This window comes from Rhinopithecus roxellana, chromosome 12 (genome assembly GCF_007565055.1).
Source record: "Rhinopithecus roxellana isolate Shanxi Qingling chromosome 12, ASM756505v1, whole genome shotgun sequence".
In the NCBI taxonomy this organism is placed as follows: Eukaryota; Metazoa; Chordata; class Mammalia; order Primates; family Cercopithecidae; genus Rhinopithecus; species Rhinopithecus roxellana.
The window spans coordinates 110,933,071-110,955,473 of record NC_044560.1 but is presented as its reverse complement, the minus strand read 5'-3'; the positions used below and the strand labels follow the sequence as shown (position 1 = coordinate 110,955,473).

General features: G+C 52.5%; 2 long non-coding RNA genes across 2 annotated transcripts; one reads left to right on the top strand and one right to left on the bottom strand.

The window, feature by feature from the left end:
- Positions 1-9,440: 9,440 nt before the first annotated feature.
- LOC104666688 lies at positions 9,441-12,791 on the top strand. The gene is made up of 3 exons (XR_748588.2): positions 9,441-10,093; positions 10,716-10,903; positions 11,455-12,791. It is a non-coding gene; the product is annotated as an uncharacterized LOC104666688 (long non-coding RNA).
- Positions 12,792-16,605: 3,814 nt separating this feature from the next.
- Positions 16,606-21,888, bottom strand: LOC104666687. The gene is made up of 3 exons (XR_748587.2): positions 21,193-21,888; positions 17,565-17,602; positions 16,606-16,929 (listed from the first exon to the last, which is right to left on the bottom strand). It is a non-coding gene; the product is annotated as an uncharacterized LOC104666687 (long non-coding RNA).
- Positions 21,889-22,403: the final 515 nt, after the last annotated feature.

Below are 22,403 nucleotides of genomic sequence, written 5' to 3'. Positions count from 1 at the left end.
CAGCGGACGCTCACGTCACAGAGACCGCCACCACTGCCTGGAGACGAGTCCTTGAGGCTTCGCGAAGGAGGAGCCTTCTGTGGGAGCCCATCGGACTCGGGGCTAAGGCCAGTCCTCACCAGGGCGTCGATAGGATGGTATCCGGAGGCCAGGATTCGCGGAGGGTCGACCAGGAGGAAGCAGTGCAGGATCCCAGGCTCAGGCCTGCGTGGATGGTGTGCTGGTGAGTCTCCCCAAAAGCCGTGCCCTTGCGATCTGGAGGACAGGTCTACTTGTGTGCCCGAGGGCTCCTCTCTCACCCCAGGGTCGTTGCCGCGGAGAGCAGAACCCGGAGGCTCCAGGGGCGGCCTAGGGGTGAATGTTACTGTGCCACTGCAGTATGTCTGGGTTGTGTCTCTTTCTTGCTCTTATTTCTGTCTCCTTTCTCATCTGTTGCTCTCTGTTTACGTCCGTGTGTGCGCGTGTGCGCGTGTGCGCGAGTATGTTGGGATGCATGTGAGCTGAAGGGTGGTTCCTTGCACGTTAGCCTTTCTTCTGGTGAGCCTCTCCCCGAATCTCTGCCTGGGTCGTGTGGCCAGTTGTCATTCATTTCCCCAAAGGTTCCAGTTTGGGTTCGTGACCACCTGGGCAATGTGGGGAGCTGCATCGGACACGCAGGGGATTAAATCAGCTCCCCAACATGAGCGGCCTCATTGCTAGTATCAAGACGACAACACACCAGCAGAGGACAAAATTCTCACAAAAGCTCAGTATCCACCTGCATGAGAGGTGCCCATCGACGTCACTCCTCTCGCTCCTCTCGCCGTATGCCCTCGTTGAGAAATCTGGACGCAGCTGGAAACAAGGAAAAGAACGGGATGTGGCAAGCACCTCTGCACTCGAACGCTGGCCTTCCTTGCCAAGTCACCCGTTTGGCACTCCTCCCCGCCTGCCTGAGGCAGTGACATTGTGCCATATAAAGCCTGGGCTCTGGCCTCTGCTCTGTCCTCCCTCTTGCTCTGCCTACCCTGTTTCTGAGAAGCCCAAGGGCTTCTTACTCTGGCTGAATGTATTCAACAAAAAACACGTCCCAGTCCATTAGGGAGAAAATTCGTGAGGATGCGGTTCATGGTTGTTTCCCTCTGAAACTTATCTCAGGACGATTGGGCACGTGTGATGACTGGAACTCTGGGCTTCCATACCTTTCTGAGACAGGGATCCTCCCTTGAAATCCACATCCCAAGTGATGGCTGCGTAATTGCTTTAGGAAGAGCGGGAAGTGACTGTGGCTGGCTTCTTGCCTTCGAGAAAAGGCGGTGGTGCATCCCAACGGCACACCCTCTCTGATCCTTGAGGGACATCCTGTTCCTCTGCTCCTGGGGAAAGTGTCTTCAAGCACTGAATCTTTTGGCAGCCACGGATGTCAGGGAGGCAAGGGACAGGGTTTTGCTGGGTGCGGGGGAGGTTGCGTCAGGGGTACATACCCGGTGGCGGGGTGGGGGCGCTGTACTTTGTGGAAACCTCTGGGGCCCTCTGGCAGCATCCCCGAATGTGGGGATGTGGCTGGGATAGGACTCGGGCACAGGCCCCGTCTCGCAGGTTTTCAGGTGTGCTTGGCTTTTCCTCAGCGTGGTCGGGGAAGTCTCCCGTGGCCCCCGGACACACGGCTGGACATCACTGACCGTCTGGCCATCGCCTGCTACGGCCTCAAAGACAGACGCCCACTCCATCTGCTCTTGGGGGACGTCAGTGCCACGTGTGGTCACATTGGATCCATCTCGGACTCGCCTCTGGCTCTCTTTGCCCATGTCTCGGGACGCAGCGTCGGGATGCCAGAGCCCCCGGGCCTTGGAGATTAAGGGAGGCCGCTCCTCCACCCAGGAAGGAGGGTAGCAGATGGCTCATGGGTCCGTGCATTTTCAGGCGACAGCACGCCTTGCGGCCCTGGGGATCTCTCTGTGCCCCAGCGAGACCCTTCCCGCCTCACTGCATTGTAACCCCATTCCCGATGACCCGGTCGGATCCATCATCCGATCGGGAGGGGAGTCTGCACAGCCCAGCTGGCAACCTGAAGCTCCTCCTGCACCGGGAACCGAAGCAGAAGACCGATCAAGGAGGTCCCGACGACAGGACTCCTATGGGTCCGACCCTGGGTCTCCCACAGCCCCTCTCCTAAGTCCTCTTCCCACCCGCCGCCTCGGGCTGCGCCGCCTTGACCGCCTTGACCGCCGCCACCGCCACAGCCGACGCAGTCCCTGCAGCCGCCGCGTCGCCGCGTCGCCGCCATTGTTTAAAGGGTCCGCAGCCTGACTCTCCGGAGCAAGGCGGGGTGGGGGCGGTGGGGCGGCCTCGCCACTGCGCATGCGCGAGGCCCTACTGTCAGTGACCGCCGCCGTTGCCCAGGGATGGGTCCCTGAGACTTGGCAAAGTAGGAGCTCTGTGTGATCGAGCGTCCGAGTCGGGGCTGAGAAGAGTCCCGGCCAGGGCGTTCAAAGGATGGTATCCGGAGGCCGGGATTCGCGGAGGGTCGACCAGCAGGAAGAAACCTCAGGAGGAAGGAACCTCCGACAGATCGCCGGGAGGCAGCGCGGGATCCCAGCCTCAGGCGTGCTCGAACGGTGTGCTGGTGAGTCTCCCCAAAAGTGGTGCCCTTGTGATGTCGAGGACAGGTCTGCCTGTATGTCTGTGGGCTGCTCTCTGACCGGTGGGTCGTAGTCGCGAAGAGCAGCACCCGGCAGGGAGCTTCAGGGTGTGCCTGGGGGTGGGTGTCACGTGCTGTATGTCTGTGTGCCTTTGGTGTGTGCGTGTGTGGGTGTGTTTGGGTGCCAACAGGTGCCTCTTATTTCCCGCTCACTCCCTTCTTGCTCTTTCCCTCGCACTCTCTTACTATGTCGGTACGTCTGTGTGTGCGTGTTTGTTGGGACACATGTGCCCTGTGCGACGGAGGGTGGTTTCTCGCACGTCGGCCTTTCTTCTGGGCAGCCTCTCCCCGCATCTCGGTCTGGGTCCTGCGGCCGGTTTTCGGTCGTTTTCTCGGCGGTTCCAGTTTGGGTTTGGGAAGGCCTGGGCAACGTGAGCATCTGCGTGGGACCCGCAGGGGTTTTGATCCTTTCCCCATCCTGAGAAGCCTCTTTGCTCGGATCAAGACAACCACACCCCAGCCAGGGACACAAAGCCTCCCAGGTGCTCCTTGTACACCCGCAGGAGGGTGTCCACGGAACTTCGAGAAGGTGGTTCTCACTCCTTTCGCCCTTTACCCTAATGAAGAAATGTAGCCAAAGCTCGACACAGGGACGGAGAAGAAAGCAGGCAACGGGATGGGGCAAGCATCTGTCACCCCAAAAGCTGGCCTTCCTGGCCCAGTCACCCCCTTGGCCCTCCTCCCCGGACGCCCGCGGTGGTGGCATTCCGCCGGATCCTGCCTGGGCTCTGGCCTCTGCTCTGTCCTCCCTTTTGCTCTGTCTGCCCTGTTTCTGAGAAGCCCAGGGGCTTCTTCGTCTGGCTCAATGTCTTCCACAAAGAAGACTTCCCAGTCCATCAGGGAGAAACTTCGTGGGGGTCCGTGTCATGATTGTTTCCCTCTCCAAACCTATTTCTGGATGATTGGGCAGCTGTGGTGATCCTGGAGCTCTGGGCTTCCATGCCTGTCTGGGACAGGGAAGCTTTCTGGGTCTCCATGGCCCAAGTGATGGTTGCGTGGTCGGTCCAGGAAGAGCGGGAGGCAACCCGACCGTTCCTGACATTTGCCTTCTAGGAAAGGCGGTGTTGCATCCCACCTGCACTTCCCTCTCTGATTCTTGAGGAGCATCCGCTTCCTCTGCTCCTGGGGAAAGCGCCTTCTAGCACTGAATCTTTTGGCTGCCACGGATGTCAGGGAGCCAAAGGGACTGGGTTTTGCTGGGTGCAGGGGAGGTGGCGTCAGGGGTACCTACCCGGTGGCGGGCTGGGGACGGGGGGTGCTTTGTGGAAATCTCTCGGACCCTCTGGCAGGCATCCCCGAACGTGGCTTGGACTCGGGCACAGGCCCTGTCTCGCAGGTTTTCAGGTGTGCTTGGCTTTTCCTCAGCTTTGTCGGGGAGGTCTCCAGTGACCACCGGGCGCACGGCTGGACATGACTGTCCGTCTCGCCATCGCTCCCTACTGCCTCCAAGACACACGCTCGCTCCATCTGCTCTTGGGGGACGTCAGTGCCTCGTGTGCTCACATTGGCTCCATCTGGGACTCGCCTCTGTGTCTCTTGGCACATGTGGCAGGAAGCAGTGTCCAGGTGCCGCAGCCCCGGGCCTTGGAGATGAAGGCAGGCCACTGCTCCACCCGGGAAGGAGGGAGGCAGTGGGCTCCTGGGTCGGTGCCTTCTGAGCCGTCAGTGAGGCACGCCTTGCGGCCCTGGGGATCTGTCTGTGCCCCAGCGAGACCCTTCCCGCCGCACTACATTGTAACCCCATTCCCGATCACCCGGTCGGTGGGATCCATCATCGGATCCGAAGAGGGGTCCGCACAGCCCAGCCGGCACCCTGAAGGTCCCCGTCCACCGGGCACCGAAGCAGAAGACCGATCGAGGAAGTCCCGAGGACAGGACTCCCATGGGTCCAACCCTGGGTCTCTCGCAGGCCCCTCTCGCAGTCCTCTTCCCACCCGCCGCCGCAACCGCCGCCACCGCCACGGTCACGGCCACCGGCGTCTCAGTTCCCGCAGCAGCCCGTGGCCGCCATTTTGTAAAGGGTCCGCAGCCTGACTCTCGGGAGCAAGGGGAGGGGTCGGCCCGACCAGTGCGCATGCGCAAGGCGCGAGCCGCCGCTTTGGTCACAGTGAGCGCCACCTTTGCCCGGGGGCGGTTCCCTGAGACTTGGCGAAGTAGGAGCCCTGTGTGATCGTGAGTCCGAGTCTGGGCTGAGACCAGTCCTGGCCAGGGCCTTACCAGGATGGTCTCCGGAGGCTGGGATTCGCGGAGGGTGGAGCAGCAGGAAGAAACCTCGGGAGGAAGAAACGTCACACGGATCGCCGGGAGGAGGCAGCGCGGGATCCCAGCCTCAGGCGTGCGTGAACGGTGTGCCGGTGAGTCTCCCCAAAAGTGGTGCCCTAGCGACCTAGAGGACAGGTCTGCCTGTGTGCCCGTGGGCTGCTCTCTCACCGCTGGGTCGCAGTCGCGGAAAGCAAAACCCGGCAGCTTCAGGGGCTGCCTGGGGGTGGGTGTTACCTGCTGTATGTCTCTGTGTCTTTGGGGCGTGTGTGTGTGTGTGTGTGTGTGTGTGTTTATGCGTCTCTGTGTGTCTGTGTGTGGGTCTCTGTGCCCACTTAGGTGTCTCTCTCGTTTCTCTCTCTCTCCCTTCTCTGTGTTTCCGTCGCTCTCTCTTACCATCACCGTCCGCCTGTGTGTGCGTGTTTGTTGGGACACTTGTGCCCTGTGCGCCGCAGGGTGGTTTCTTGCGCGTCGGCCTTTCTTCTGGGCAGCCCCTCCCCGCGACCCTGCCGGGGTCGTGTGGCTGGTTGCCAGTCGTGTTCCCTGCGGTTCCAGTTTGGATTTGGGAAGGCCTGGGCAACGTGGGCATCTGCCTCGGTCCCGCAGGGGTTTCCATCCCCTCCCCATCCTGAGCAGCCTCTTTGCTCGGATCAAGACGACCACACCCCAGCCAAGGACAAAGGCCTCCCAGGTGCTCCTTGTCCACCCGCAGGAGGGTGCCCAGAGAACTTGAAGACGGTTCTCACTTCTCTCGCCCTTTGCCCTCATTGAGGAATCTAGCCACAGCTCGACACAGGGACGGAGAAGGTAGCCGGCAACGGGATGGGGCGCGCATCTCTGTCACTCCAACGCTGGCCTTCCTGGCCCAGTCACCCCCTTGGCCCTCCTCCCCGGACGCCCGCGGTGGTGGCATTGCGCCGTCTTCCTGACTGGGCTCTGGCCTCTGCTCTGTCCTCCCTCTTGCTCTGTCTGCCCTGTTTCTGAGAAGCCCAGGGGCTTCTTCGTCTGACTCAATGTCTTCCACAAAGAAGACTTCCCAGTCCATCAGGGAGAAACTTCGTGGGGGTCCGTGTCATGATTGTTTCCCTCTCCAAACCTATTTCTGGATGATTGGGCAGCTGTGGTGATCCTGGAGCTCTGGGCTTCCATGCCTGTCTGGGACAGGGAAGCTTTCTGGGTCTCCATGGCCCAAGTGATGGTTGCGTGGTCGGTCCAGGAAGAGCGGGAGGCAACCCGACCGTTCCTGACATTTGCCTTCTAGGAAAGGCGGTGTTGCATCCCACCTGCACTTCCCTCTCTGATTCTTGAGGAGCATCCGCTTCCTCTGCTCCTGGGGAAAGCGCCTTCTAGCACTGAATCTTTTGGCTGCCACGGATGTCAGGGAGCCAAAGGGACTGGGTTTTGCTGGGTGCAGGGGAGGTGGCGTCAGGGGTACCTACCCGGTGGCGGGCTGGGGACGGGGGGTGCTTTGTGGAAATCTCTCGGACCCTCTGGCAGGCATCCCCGAACGTGGCTTGGACTCGGGCACAGGCCCTGTCTCGCAGGTTTTCAGGTGTGCTTGGCTTTTCCTCAGCTTTGTCGGGGAGGTCTCCAGTGACCCCCGGGCGCACGGCTGGACATGACTGTCCGTCTCGCCATCGCTCCCTACTGCCTCCAAGACACACGCTCGCTCCATCTGCTCTTGGGGGACGTCAGTGCCTCGTGTGCTCACATTGGCTCCATCTGGGACCCGCCTCTGTGTCTCTTGGCACATGTGGCAGGAAGCAGTGTCCAGGTGCCGCAGCCCCGGGCCTTGGAGATGAAGGCAGGCCACTGCTCCACCCGGGAAGGAGGGAGGCAGTGGGCTCCTGGGTCGGTGCCTTCTGAGCCGTCAGTGAGGCACGCCTTGCGGCCCTGGGGATCTGTCTGTGCCCCAGCGAGACCCTTCCCGCCGCACTACATTGTAACCCCATTCCCGATCACCCGGTCGGTGGGATCCATCATCGGATCCGAAGAGGGGTCCGCACAGCCCAGCCGGCACCCTGAAGGTCCCCGTCCACCGGGCACCGAAGCAGAAGACCGATCGAGGAAGTCCCGAGGACAGGACTCCCATGGGTTCGACCCTGGGTCTCTCGCAGGCCCCTCTCTTCCCACCCGCCGCCTGGGGCTACGCCGCCACCGCCACGGTCACGGCCACCGGGGTCTCAGTCCCCGCAGCCGCCTGTGGCCGCCATTTTTTAAAGGGTCCGCAGCCTGACTCGGGAGTAAGGGTAGGGGTCGGCCCCCACCAGTGCGCATGCGCAAGTCGCCGCTTTGGTCACAGTGACCGCCACCGTTGCTCGGGGATGGGTCCCTGAGACTTGAGGAAGTAGGAGCTCTGTGTGATCGTGCATCTGTGTCGGGGCTGAGACCAGTCCTGGCCAGGGCCTTACCAGGATGGTCTCCGGAAGCCGCGATTCGCGGAGGGTGGAGCAGCAGGAAAAAACCTCGGGAGAAGAAACATCACACGAATCGCCGGGAGGCAGCGCGGGATCCCAGCCTCAGTCATTAGTGGACGCTGTGCTGGTGAATCTCCCCCATATACAGTGCCCTTATGATCTCGAGGACAGGTGTGTGTACCATCGGCTAGTCTCTCAGCAGTGGTTTGCAGTCACTGAGAATTTACTCTGACAGCTTTTGGGGTTCCCTGTGGTGGGTGTTACCGTGTCACTGCTGTATGTCTGTGTTGGTTTGTGTGTCTCATTTCTCTCTCTTTTTCGCTTTCATTCTCTGTCCATTTGTGTATGGGTGTGTGTGGGCCAGGGGCTCACATCTGCCCTGTTCACCAAGGGGTAATTTCTTGCACATAAGTCTTTCTTCTGTTCAGCCTCTCCCCATGCCTCTGTCTGTGTGGTGCGGCCGGTTGTCAATCGTTTTCCTGGTATTTCCAGTTTGGGTTTGTGAGGATCTGGATGAGGTGGAGAGTGACGTCGATCTCCTAGGGATTTAAATCACCTCTACACCCTAAGAGGCGTCTTTTCTGGGATTAAGGCCACCACACCCTAGGCAAGGATAAAAACCTCACCAGAGAGGTCATCGTCTACATGCAGAAGCTCTGCAGAGCGACCTCAAAGACGATGGTTCTCATTCATCTCTCTCTTTCATCTCGCTGAGAAATCTAGCCACAGGGTAACACAGGTTTTGAAAGGATGGGCAACAGACGTGGCAAGGATCTGTGAGTGTGCAGGCTGCGTTTCACATATTGTTAAACAGTCTAGTGAGTGTTCTGCAGATAGCTGGCACTTGTTTTAGTGAACCAAGGAAAAAAAAATGCTGAGAAAAAAGGACACAACTTGCCTGCCAGCGCATCTGATTATTACAAAGTTGATAGTAATTTTAATTTATCCTTTCATGTAAAGATCCTTAGCAGTAATAACTAATTTCCTAAGATACCCTAGGTTTTGTATGATAAAGCTGTCATTCATGTCAGAGTATCTGGAAATTCTTCCCAATGCCCTTGACATTCGTGATTAATAACATTCCCGAAATAACATACCAAAAGAAACAACAGGAAATCATGTGTTACTTAGTTCCTTCAAATTTGTTTATTCAAATTGTGGTTCCTTCGTGCACTAACCTTTCTTTTTTATTTTGTTTTTGAGACGGAGTCTCAGCCTGTCATCCAGGGCAGTGCAATGGTGCCATCTCGGCTCACTGCAACCTCTGCCCCCCCTCAGGGTTCAACTGATTCTCCTGCCTCAGCCTCCTCAGTAGCTGGGATTACAGGCGCCGGCCACCACGCCCAGCTAACATTTTTATTTTTAGTAGAGACAGGGTTTCGCCAGGTCGGCCAGGCTGGTTTTGAACTCCTGACCTCAGGTGATCCACCTGCCTCGGCCTCCCAAAGTGCTGGAATTACAGGCATGAGCCACCACACCCGGCCACAAGAAACATTTCATGCGTTTCTGGCAGTCTTTTAGCCACAGATTTCATCTTAAGTATTACAATGCTTGTGCCCTTTAATTAATTTTTCCTACATATTTTGATAGTTACATTGAGGCCAGGCCCAGTGGTTCACACCTGTAATCCCTCCTCTTTGGGAGGCTGAGGCAAGCGGATCACAAGGTCAAGAAATTCAAGAGCATCCTGGCCAACATGGTGAAACCCCGCCTCTTGAAAAATACAAAGAATTAGCCAGGCAAGGTCAAGCGCTGGCTCATGCCTGTAATCTCAGCCCCGTGGGAGGCTGAGGCGGATGGATCACAAGAGGTTAGGCGTTCGAGACCAGCCTGGCCAACATGATGAAACCTTGGCTATACTCAAAATACAAAAATTAGACCCTGAAGGTCATGTCCAAATGAGAAAGACATTGTTTGGCTCTAACTGTCTGACACTAAGAAACAGTGCAGACTGGCCAAGTGAGGTGTCTCACACTTGTAATCCCAGCAGTTTGGGAGGCTGAGGCGGGTGGATCACCTGAGGTCAGGTGATCAACACCAGCCTGACCAATATGGTGAAACTCTGTCTCTACTAAAAATAAAGTACAAGAAAATTAGCCGGTCATGGTGGCACACACCTGTAAATTCCAGCTATTTGGGAGGCTGAGGCAGGAGAATCGCTTGAACCCTGGTGGCAGAGGTTGTGGTGAGCAGAGGTCAGCCTACATCAAGCTTCTCCTTGTTCTATGTGTGAACAGCTAGTCTGTATCTTCACCGAAGCATATTTAAAAATCAACCTTAGGAAGGCCCTTGGCCACCATAATCCTTCCACACTAGCAAGAGCCCAGCCTCTGAGACTAGGCGTCCTTTCGCCTCCCACTGGAATGCCTTCCCCCGAATCTCCAAGGTACCAAACCGCTCAGGGGCAGCTGAGACAGCCCTACTTCTGGGAGTCCTCCCCAACCCTTGAAATCACAGGCATCTCTGCTGTCCCTGCCCTTCATCCACATCACTGAACAATTCATTGCACACATCTCTGTACTTTTATTTAAACCGTTCCATGTGTGTTTACAATTAACTACTTCATGAATGACTGCGGTATGGATGGAGCAGAAAGGAATGCTGAGGGAGGACTCCTGTTCGAATGAGCCCCTCTTCCAGAACTAGGAATGAACTTTCCCCAGTACCAACAAGGCAGCCTCCCGGGCAAGAAAAGGTAACGGGATCCATCCTGCTGACATCCAAGATGGAATTACAGGTAACTCTCACCTCTTTTTTGACTGTCAGGTAGAAACCCCCTCCCCACAAGGTGAAGCGGAGTCCGCTCCAGAGCCCCATAGTTGGGGTCGGGGATGTCACAGAAATCACCAGGGCAGCCAATTCCCATCCACAGGGGGCCCAGGATGACCCAGCACCCTCAAGCTCAGCCCCAAGCTCTGGCCAGGGAATGAAGCCCTTGTCCCCAAGCAGCAGAGTGAGGGTTTGTCTCTAACTCTGTGGGCTCCAGTGAAAGGAAAATGGCCTGGAGGTGGCCACAGGAGAGCGCCTGAGTTCTGAGACAGCTCTATGGCTCCCAGCCTGAGTCCCTGTGAGTAACACAGGGATGCACAGAGGGGCATGCTGCCTGCCTATAGGGCACTCACGGAACACGGGTGCACGCTGTGGATCCTGAAGCCGGTCAGGTAACGAGGTGCAGAGGTGTGGGGAAGACCTGGAGGGAGGCCTCCCCGGGGGCCAACCAGCCTAACCAGAAGTGCTTCTGACATTAACAGGACACACGTAAGGTGTGTAGGGTGGGTAGTGGATGTGCCACAGAGGCCTCTGGGGATTGTAGTTTTGGAGCTAGAGAGGCAGGCAAACAGTTGGCTTTGCCCACACAGGGTGCCTCCGACATCTGCACAGCGCACACAACCAAGCTTAGGAACCCACTGTTAAGATGCCCAAGTGACACAGACAAGTTTCTCCTCTGCGAGCCAATGAGATCTGCTGACAGAGCATCGCGGGACCACTTAAGGATTCTGGAAAATGTGGTCCTGGGTGGTCACTGTCCACTGACCTTCGCCTGTAGGTGAGCTGAGCTCACCATGCAAGTCTCCGCCCTGGTGCGCCCTTCCCCTAGCAGATGCCAGGTTGGGGCAGAAGTGGCTCAGGGAGAGGCATGCTCTCTCAGGGCTCCCGGTTTGGAGGTGACACCACCCCTATATCCCCTAGAGTAGGAGGGTGTACCAGGACAGGGAACCCTATGGCTGTTTTCAGGGACAGCAAGATTGGCTTGGGGAAAACTCCCAGAATGGAGACAGGGAGAGTCTGGTCACATTTCCCCAGGTAGGCGATGCTGGCTGGACTTGGGTGAAGAGCAAAAGATCTCCTGGTGATAGTGGTGGTGAGGATCGGAGGCTTGAGCCAGAAATTCCCAAGGTGTTTTTTTTGTTTTGTTTTTGTTTCTGAGACAGAGTCTCCCTCTGTCTCCCAGGCTGGAGTGCAATGGTGCGATCTCGGCTCACTGCAACCTCCGCCTCCTGGGTTCAAATGATTCTCCTGCCTTAGCCTCCCAAGTAGCTGAGATTACAAACACCTGCCACCATGCCCAGCTAATTTTTTTTTTTTTTGTATTTTTAGTAGAGATGGTGTTTCGCCACATTGCCCAGCCTGGTCTCAAATTCCTGACCTCAAGTGATCCACCTGCCTTGGCCTCCCAAAGTGCTGGGATTACAGGCGTGAGCCATGAAGCCATGCTTCAAATCAGAGGGACTAGAAACCTCCCCGAGGGAGCAACAGGGATCGGGGATTCTAGGAGGATCCAGGGCCTGTGCAAAGACCAAGCAGTGAACAGACGTATGTGTCAGTGATTCGCCTGTCATGAACTCAACACCATCTAACACCGCAGCTCACATTTCTGTGTGCATCAGACTCACCTGGGGGCTTATTAAATACAGATTGTTGGGTCTCACCCCTAGAGTTTCTGCTTCAGTATTCTGGGGAGCAGCCTGTGAACCTGTATTTCCAGCATGATTTTCAGGTGCTACTGATACTGTTGGTCCAAGGACCACACTATGACCTAATTTAACACCAGGTTAGGGGAGGTACTAAGGAGCAAAAAGCAACAGAAGAAGGGACCTGAAGCCTGTAGGGGCTTCTCTGTAAACTCCTCAAACATAAAAGCCTTCAAGGCTCTCAAACAGCTTTTACAGCATCATGTCTACAAATACAAGGTGCCACGCAGGGAGACTTCATTCAAGCAGAGAGAAGAGCCCACTGCGTGTCCTGTAGTCCGTTTGTGTTGCTGTAACAGAATACCAGAGACTGGGTGATTTATAAGCAAGAGTTCACTTGGTTTATGGTTCTGGACACTGGGAAAGTGAGGGGCCTGCATCTGGTGAAGGTCTTGCTGTGCCGTCCTGTGGTAGAAGGTGGAAGGACAAGAGAGTGACCACATGTGAGAGGGAGGAGGGGGGAAAGAGAGAAAGGAAGGAAGCCAACCTCATCCTTTTATCAGGAACCCACTCCCAAGGTATCTAACCCACTCTGCCTTCATCCATTCATGAGGGCGGAGCCTTCACCACCTAATCACCTCTTGAAGGCTGCACTGGTCATTGCTGTTGCATCAGGGGTTGAGTTTCCCACACATGAACTTCGGAGAACACACTCAAACCACAGCAGTCCTCATGGAAACCTTCCAGAAAATCTGCGTGCCTGGCATTCCGGAATCCCTCTTTTCCACCCCTTCTCCCTGCAGCTCTAACATCGTATTCCCTCATCATTTTCCATTCGAGCATAGGAAAGAACAGAGTCACTACACCCATGTCTTATGAACCTTTCCTACATTAAAATAATCACTCACATAGAAATTTGTAAACATAAATTTTCATTTTGATATGAGTGAATATTAAATTCTTTTTTTTTTTTTTTGAGTAGTTTTGCTCTGTGGTCCAGGCTGGAGTGAAGTGGCAAGATCTCTGGTCACTGCAACCTCCGCCCCCAGGTTAAATTGAATCTCTTGCCTCAGCCCCCCAAGTAGCTGGGATTACAGGCATGCACCACAACACCCGGCTAATTTTGTATTTGTAATAGAGATGGGGTTTTCCCATGTTGGCCAGGATGGTCTCGAACCCCTGACCTCAGGTGATCTGCCTGCCTCGGCCTCCCAAAGTGCTGGGATTACAGGCATGAGCCACTACGCCCGGCCCTGAATATGAAATTCTGTATTAGTTTAATGAAATCTCTAAAATATATAGAAAATAAAAACAATTACCAAAAATGTTCAATGATGCCAAGCAACACACATACAGTGAGATCTTACATCCTAAAATATATAGACCTAAATATGTTATTTTAAAAATCAAGCAGAAATATAAGGGGCTCCATACACATCTTTTAAAATAAGCTTTCTGACTGGGTGTGGTGGCTCACGGCCTGTTATCTCACACTTTGGGAGGTCAAGGCGGGCGGATCACCTGAGGTCAGGAGTTTGAGACCAGGCTGGCCAACATGGTGAAACCCCATCTTGGCCAGGCGCGGTGGCTCAAGCCTGTAATCCCAGCACTTTGGGAGGCCGAGGCGAGGTCAGGAGATCGAGACCAACCTAGCTAACACGGCGAAACCCCGTCTCTACTAAAAAATACAAAAAACTAGCCGGGCGAGTTAGCGGGAGCCTGTAGTCCCAGCTACTTGGGAGGCTGAGGCAGGAGAATGGCGTAAACCTGGGAGGCGGAGCTTGCAGTGAGCTGAGATCCGGCCACTGCACTCCAGCCTGGGCGACAGAGCAAGACTCCGTCTCAAAAAAAAAAAAAAAAAAAAGAAACCCCATCTCTACTAAAAATACAAAAATGAGCTGGGGATGGTGGAGGGCACCTGTAATCCTAGCTACTTGAGAGCAGGGAGAACTGCTTGAACCCAGGAGGCGGAGGTTGCAGGGATCTGAGACGTGCCATTGTACTGCAGCCTGGGCAACAGAGCGAGACTCCATCTCAAAAAAATTATAATAAAATAAAATAAGTGTTCTAGGTTGGGCCCGGTGGCACACTCCTATAATCCCAGCACTTTGGGAGGCTGAGGCAGGCAGATCACTTGAGGTCAGGAGTTCAAGACCAGCCTAGCCAAAATGGCAAAACTCTGTCTCTACTAAAAAGACAAAAATTAGCCAGGCGTGGTGGTGAACATCTGTAATCCCAGCTACTCGGGAGGCTGAGGCAGGAGAATCACTTGAATCTGGAAGGCAGAGGTTGAAGTGAGCTGAGATCGCACCACTGCACTCCAGCCTGGGTGCCAGAGCAAGACTCCGTCTCAAAAAAAAAGCTTTCTAGAGTTTAACTCAAGAATTAATTTGAAATTCTGTCAAGAAAGAGGTACTCAAAAAACATGAAAAGTATGTAAGTCACTAATGTATCAAGAAAACAATCATTCTTGTATTGCAAATAAATACCCAACCAAGACAAAAAGGCACGTCACGTTGTATGGAAAAAGATGGAAATGAGGGTGAGACGAAAACTGTGACTCTTGAATGTAAGACAGAGAAAAATCAGGGCAGGATGTTAAGGAACTGGAAATAATTCTCTATATTAAAGGATTATAAGAGACAGGAAGAGAGGAGAGAGGGACATGATAGTCACAGACTGCAGGAGTGTGAGATGGACAGGAATAAAGGAGGCAGAGAGCAGTGGGGATGTACATAAAATCACCTTCCAGAGCTGTGCTGTCCAACAAGGCAGCCACTTGCCACACGTGGCTGCTAAGCACTTGGAAGATGGCTAGTCCAACCTGAGAAATGCTGTTAAGTGGAAAACACATTTAAAAAAAATTCTGAATACTCAGTATAAAAGAAAGAATGGGCATGTGTGGTGGCTCACATCTGTAATCCCAGCACTTTGGAAGGCCAAGGAGGAAGGACTGCTTGAGCCAGGAGTTTGAGACCAGTCTGGGCAACATAGCAAGACCTCATCTCTTCAGAAAAAAAAAAAAAAAATTAGGCTGAGTGCAGTGGCTCACACCTGTAATCCCAGCACTTTCGGAGGCCAAGGTGGGTGGATCACTTGAGCTCTGGAGTTCGAGACCAGCCTGGACAACATGCCGAAACCCTGTCTTAACCAAAAAATACAAAAATTAGTCAGGCGTGGTAGCACATGTTTGTGGTCCCAGCTACTTGGGAGGCTGAGGGGGAGGATTTCAGCCCCGGAGGTTGAGGCTGCAGTGAGCCAAGATTATGCTACTGAACTCCAGCCTGGGTGACAGAGCAAGACCCTGTCTTTAAAAAAAAAAAAAAAAAAAAAAAATTGGCGTGGCATGGTGGTGTGTGCCTGTAATCCGAACTACTAGGAAGGCTGAGGCAGGAGGATCTCTTGAGCCCAGGAGTTTGAGGTTGCAGTGAGCTCTGCTGGTGCCACTGCATTCCAGCCTGGGCAACAAAGCAAGACCCTGTCTCAAAACAAGAAAAAAGACTGTAAACCATCTCATTAATAATTTTTATTTTGTCAAGATGTTGAAGTGATATTTTGGATAATGCTAACATTTTAGGTGAAATAAAACTAATCTCACCTGTTTCTTTGTAACTTTTCTTTTTTTTTTTTTTGAGACGGAGTCTCACTCTGTTGCCCAGGCTGGAGTGCAGTGGTGTGATCTCGGCTCACTGCAAGGTCTGCATTCTGGGTTCATGCTATTCTCTTGCCTCAGCCTCCCAAGTAGCTGGGACTACAGGCGCCCGCTACCATGCCCGGCTAATTTTTTTTATTTTCAGTAGAGACGGGGTTTCACCATGTAGGCCAGCAAGGTCTCGATCTCCGGATCTTGTGATCCACCCGCCTCGGCCTCCCAAAGTGCTGGGATGAGCCACCATGCCCAGCCTCTTTTTAACTTTTCTAAAGTGACTACTAAAAAATGTAAAATGACGTATGTGTCTGGCATTGTATTTCCATTGGAAACCTCTGCTCTAGAGAGAAATGGTCTCTAGGGAGGCAGAAATACGAGAACCACAAGAGAGGTGGATGGAGGGAAGTGACAGACACATCTGGTGGGTACCTTCAGGTGCTGACAGGGGGAACCCAGGAGATTGGGGTGTGGACAGGCCCCATCTATGCACAGCAGGAGAGGAGCATGGCTGACACTAGGGGTGCTGAGCTGACACACAGAACTATTCAGCTTTATAAACATGTGAAAAACATACCGATAAGTCACTGACAGCCCACAGAACAAATCATAGTAGAAATGAAAAAACAGCCGGGCGCGGTGGCTCATGTCTGTAATCCCAGCACTTTGAGAGGCCGAGGCGGGCGGATCACAAGGTCAGGAGATCGAGCCCATCCTGGCTAACACGGTGAAACCCTGTCTCTACCAAGAATACAAAAACAAAATTAGCCGGGCGTGGTGGCGGGAGCCTGCAGTCCCAGCTACTCCGGGGGCTGAGGTGGGAGAATGGTGTGAACCCGGGAGGCAGAGCTTTCATTGAGCCAAGACTGCCACACTACACTCCAGATTGGGCAACAGAGCAAGACTCCATCTTTAAAAAAAAAAAAAAAGAAAGAAAAAGAAAAAAGAGAGAAAATTAATCTTGAGGGAAAATATAAAACACTTCTTCATAAACATTAAAGAGAGTCCTAACAACCAAAACATCTGGAATTAGGGTAACTGAAATGGCAGTTTAACCCTCCTGAAGGAATGTTAATTTCTCACTAACAGTACTTTAAAGTTAGGGGTAGAAAATTATTTTTTAGAGCGTTTCACAACCATTAAAGTTAAAAATCCAAAATCATGTTTTTCTCTGACAGGAACTCCTCCTCAAAACAGAGGAAGCCTATAGGACTTTAACCTGGAAGCTACTCAGGGAATCTGGAATATTCCTTCCGGGGATATCTACAATTGAAACCTGGCAGTAACTTAAAACAAACCAGACAATTCTTGGGGTATGGCTGGAGCCTGAGGTCTACCGATGGGTCATTTTATATCCTGAGGTTTGAACAAGATGATTTTAACCCCTTAAAATGAGGGAAACAAAATAAAACAGAATAAATTGGAAGAGAACACAGATGAGTGGTTTGAAGGGCCTACTTGCCGTGTTTCCTCTGGTCTTCAGGTCTCCTCGCTGCTGGGGGATCCAGTGCAGCTCTAGACCAAGAAATGGGAGGATGTTAGAGTGACTGCTGATTTCGCTATCACCTGCAGTTAGTAAACATTCTCCTCAGTGTATGCAAAATGTAACAAAATCAACGCAGATGACAAACACTAGGTAACACATACACTACCTCCCAAATACCTACCCACAAGCTCAACAATTTTAAACTGTTAGGATCATTGGCTCTGATCACCATGACTTGAGGTCACAACCAAACTGTCAAGCGCTAAACAGAGAGAATGTTTCCACTCTTAATCCACTGTGTGGAGAAGAACAGAGCTTACCCATTGGGGCGCTGCATCAGAAGAGACACACACACACCAGATGTGCGTTTGAATGGAGCGATCAAACTACCATTCCCACAGCTCCTCTGTTCACAGGCACTGCAGTCTGTGGCCTCATGTCCTTTGGGGGACGCAGTGGGAAGGTAACCCACATGCCAGTGACACCATCAAGAAACAGACACTGTGGCACTTTGCCCTGATTTCTCGGGGCCTTTTCTCCTTCCCCTTTGGGTTATGTGTAGACTTCCCCACTGTCCGCCTGACTACTCTCGTGCAGCCCAAAACCATAGCTTAAGTCATCAGCTAGGCCTTTCTTGGTGTAACTATTGAAAGGTGAGCCTTACCGGTTCAATCTGTAGAGAGATTTCTTCAAAATCTGGACCTAGAAGAATAAATCAACAAAATTTGCCTGAGTACGTTTGGCTTCTTCCTTCTTGGGGGAAGCCCTTAAGAAATATCAGCCCCTTGGCCAGGCGCCCGCCCGTAATCCCAGCACTTGGTGAGGCCTAGGTGGGCGGATCACCTGAGGTCAGGAGTTCGAGACCAGCCTGGCCAACATGGTGAAACCCCGTCTCTACTAAAAATATTTTAAAAATTAGCTGGGCGTGGTGGTGGGTGCCTGTAATCCCAGCTACTCTGGAGGCTGAGGCAAGAGAATTGCTAGAACCCAGGAGACAGAGGTTGCAGTGAACCAACATGGTGCCACGGAACTCCAGCCTGGGAGACAGAGTGAGACTCCGTCCCCCCCCAAAAAAAAGAAGTATCAGACCATTTACCCAACAACTCCTTGTAACCCTCCTTCAGGAACACAGGGCAAATCCCCCCGGCTCCACACACTAGAGCGCAGGACAGACCCACAGAGAACAAGACCCCAGAGAAGCCACCATCATACAAACTCCGGGCGGGGTTTCCACCATCAAATGCTCGAACCTGCAGTGGGCGGGGGAGGGTGCTGGGTCCTGAGCTCCAGATTTTCGTGGAGGTGGGAGGTGGGCATTAGGCTTTGAGGAGACGTGTAGGCCCAAATTACATCTCTGCAAACACACACAATGAAGCTTACACCAGGTCGGGTGAGATGGTTTAGAAATGACAGAAAGCCCAGGAAGAGGCTGAAAATATGGGCTTCTCTGTAAACTGTGAGGACGGTAAATGCCAGCAACACCCCAGGAAGTGTTTCTAGCCGCATTTCTTCAATTAACAGGGCAAAGTTAGAGCAGCAACAACCAGACAAGGGCCAGGCACTTCCCCTGGGACAACTGATGTAAACCTGGAAATCAGCCACCCTCAGTGTCACCATTTCATGATGAATCAAATATAGAGAAGTTCATTGACAGGTTTGGCATCAGAAAGCTAATAAATAAAGCCAGAGTCCCAGGCATATACTGAATGCTCGCTGACTGAAAATCAACCTCACTGGATAAGCACAAAGAAACTCACTTTCCACATCCCTTAAGTATCCTCTCTGGTGGGTATTTGCTCTGTAAATTACATACGACAGAAGAAAAGGAAGAAAATGAAAACTCAGGAAAGTAAACACACTTCTAAACTCATGAATAGTAAAATGTGGAAATATCCCTGAGAATCTATGAGAATATCCAAAGAAACTGCAAGATAGGAGGGTAAAAAGGCCATTTGGCAAAGCCTACAAAGTGAGTCCAAAATACGGTTCACAAGGAAACTTACCTTCCAATGCATCCAAGATAGAAGAATAGCAAAAGAAGCTCCTGATTCCTACTGAAGTGAGAACAATATCAGCACAAACAGAAGGAAATCAGGCCAAAAAAAAAAAAAAGTTACGGGCCAATTTCTAAACCGCCGTGAGATCTAAAACAAATGAGAAAGTCCTGCCCCAATCAAACCAGAGCAAACACTGCATTTCAAACGCTGAGGGAAGTGGGCGGGGGTGAACCTGTTCTGTGCAGGACCCTTCTAACATATGGGAGAGTCTTTGACCCCTTCTCAGAATTATGCCATAAACTGCAAAAAACACAACTCATAGAATTTCAAAGGAGACCAATTACTTAGAAACGCAGCTACCAGGATACTTTAATTTTTTCTGACATATTAATAAGCATGTTGCTGTGGTAGTTTTAAAAAATGGCTGAACATTTCTTGCCACTCCTCCCTTTGAGGCAGAATCCATGGCCTGTCTCCCCGATCCTGGGTGGATTTGCTGTCCTACCTCACAAAAGACCCCTCAGCATCCGCCCTAGAGCCCTGTGCCACCTCCGAATTCTGACAACCCTGAGGCTGCCAGGCTGTAAGGAAGTCAAGGCCATATGGAGACACGACATGCAGGCACTCAGTCCCAGCTGAGCCCTCTTCCAACATCCCAAGCCAGGTATCAGCTGTGAGGGAAAAGCCTCCAAATGGTTCCAGACCCCAGCTATTGAGTCTTCCATGCTGAGGCCAGACATCACCGAACAGAGACAAGGGGGCTACCCTTGTGCCCTGTCTGAAATCCTGACCATAAGCATGAGAATCCACAAACATAATAAAATGATTGAGCCACTAAATTCTGGTGTAATTTCTGACATAGTAATAGTGCCTGTAACAGTCACCTTAACACATTAAGTAACAATAGCAAATAGCAAGTCATCACTGGCAACTGTTCCTTGGAACTGTCTTCGGAAGCAGTGACAACCATGAAAGCTATTTGGAGATGCTGTCAGATGACATAAAAACTGCTGTAGTTTCACTGCTAACAATGCCCCATACACGAGGGGTCTACAGTCTATATTCAAGATGGAAGGAAACACTACATTTTGGTTAGAGGAATGTGATTTATATATATATAAATCGGCCAGGTGCGGTGGCTCACACCTGTAATCCTAGCACTTTGGGAGGCCAAGGCGGGCAGATCACCTGAGGTCGGGAGTTTGAGACCAGCTTGGCCAACATGAAGAAACCTCATCTCTACTAAAAATACAAAATTAGCCGGGCGTGGTGGCGCATGCCTATAACCCCAGCTACTCAGGAGGCTGAGGCAGGAGAATCACTTAAACTGGGGAGGCGGAGGTTGCAGTGAGCCGAGATTGCACCATTGCCTTCCAGTCTGGGCAACAAGAGCGAAACTCCGTCTCAAAATAAATAAATAAATAATCAAAATCAGTATTATAGTTCAAAAAGGAAATCCCAAAACTTCCTTAACTGGTTGTTTCTTTCACAAAAGTTACTCTACATACGTGCCCCAAAAATAAGATTTCAAAGACACTGGGGAAAATACTACTACTAAGATATCAAAACCAGGAACTTACTTCCTTTGAAACAATTCCAAACTAACTCGCTGTGACTTTCACAGAAATTTCCCACAAGAAATATGATTTTATAAGGGCGGGCGCGGTGGCTCAAGCCTGTAATCCCAGCACTTTGGGAGGCCGAGACGGGCGGATCACGAGGTCAGGAGATAGAGACCATCCTGGCTAACACAGTGAAACCCCGTCTCTACTAAAAAATACAAAAAAAACTACCTGGGCGACGTGGCGGGCGTCTGTAGTCCCAGCCACTCGGGAGGCTGAGGCAGGAGAATGGCGTAAACCCGGGAGGCGGAGCTTGCAGTGAGCTGAGATCCGGCCACTGCACTCCAGCCTGAGCAGCAGAGCGAGACTCCGTCTCAAAAAAAAAAAAAAAAAAAAAAAAAAGAAATATGATTTTATAAAGCCTGACAAGTTGCTGCTGTTAGGACAACCACCAAAACTAAAAATTGGTTTAATTAGCAACAACAACAAAATGCCATTTTAACTGGCTGTCCTTATCAGAGACAGTCCACTAAAGAATACAAACAGCAAAAAGTAAGATTTGTTAAAGGTTGGGGTGCTTTATTATAAACATAATATAAACCAGGCATGTATTTTATTTAATAAACCTCAACCTGCCCGTCACTCCTTCCCCTCGAGGCGTTCTGCAACAAAACACCTGCCTAGAAATGAAAGGGCGTTTTACCCCAGTGAGCTGAAAAAGCCCTGTTTTTACCTTTAATCTCAAGACAGTACGGGTCAGAGGTCAGGAAACTACATCAGCGCCAGTGCGCGCGCCCACGAGTCCGGTGGACTATGAGGAAGGGCCGGGACGCAGCCAGAGTCCCAGTTCCCGCCGTGGCGATAGCCCATTTCCCAGCCGCGGACGCTGAAGGCGAGGACTTCAGGCCACTAACCCTCCAGGGTCCCTTGTCCGGCGGGCGCGTGGCCGAACAACCCAACACTGCGGAATCACACTTCCCACTGTGCACCTGGACTCCAACCTGCAGACCCAGCATCCACCGGGCTTCCGGAAAAGGGAAGGCGGGCTTCCGTAAACGGTGACCAATTGGAAACGCGATCAGATGTTACTAGGCGGACAGTCCGCTTCCAGGCAACACAGTAGGAAAAGAAGCTCTCAGTCAGCCTCAATTAGACGGAGATTTCAGCCAATGGGTGTGCAAGTTCCCTCCACATTAGCCAATAAGAAGCGCTTGGGGCCGACCTGCCTACAACCACAGCAAAAGCTTTCGTGCTCATTTCTGCTCTGGAACGCCTACCCGCCGCGCCAAACCAGAACTTTACAATCACCCTTGATGCTGTTAACTGCATTTTCTTGGAGATTTGCACCAGGTGGTGGAGACCCTCCCACCTGGCCCATGCCCGCCGCCCGGTGAACACCAAGACCCAACCTTGTGCACCACCAGTCTTGTTATCAACAAACAGGCTAGTAAATTATAAAAAATAAACTAAAGGAAATGTAGCCGGGCGTGGTGGCGTGTGCCTGTAATCCCAGCTACTCCGGAGGCTGATGCAGGAGAATCGCTTGAACCCAGGAGGTGGAGGTTGCAGTGAGCCGAGATCGCACCACTGCCCTCCAGCCTGGGCGGCAACAGCGAAACTCTGTCTGAAAACAATAAAATAAAAGAAAGGAAATGGGGCCAGGCGCGGTGGCTCACGCGTGTAGTTCCAGCACTATTGGGAGGCTGAGGCGGGCGGATCACTTGAGGTTAGGAGTTCGAGACTAGTCCGGCCGCCAACATGATGAAACCCCCGTCTACACTAAAAATACTAAAATTAGCCAGGCGTGGTGGCGGGCGCCTGTAATCCCAGCTACTCAGGAGGAAGAGGCACAAGAATCGCTTGCACCGGGAGGCGGAGGTTGCAGTGAGCCGAGATCGCGCCTCTGCGCTCCAGCCTGGGCGACAGAGTGAGGCTCCGTCTTAA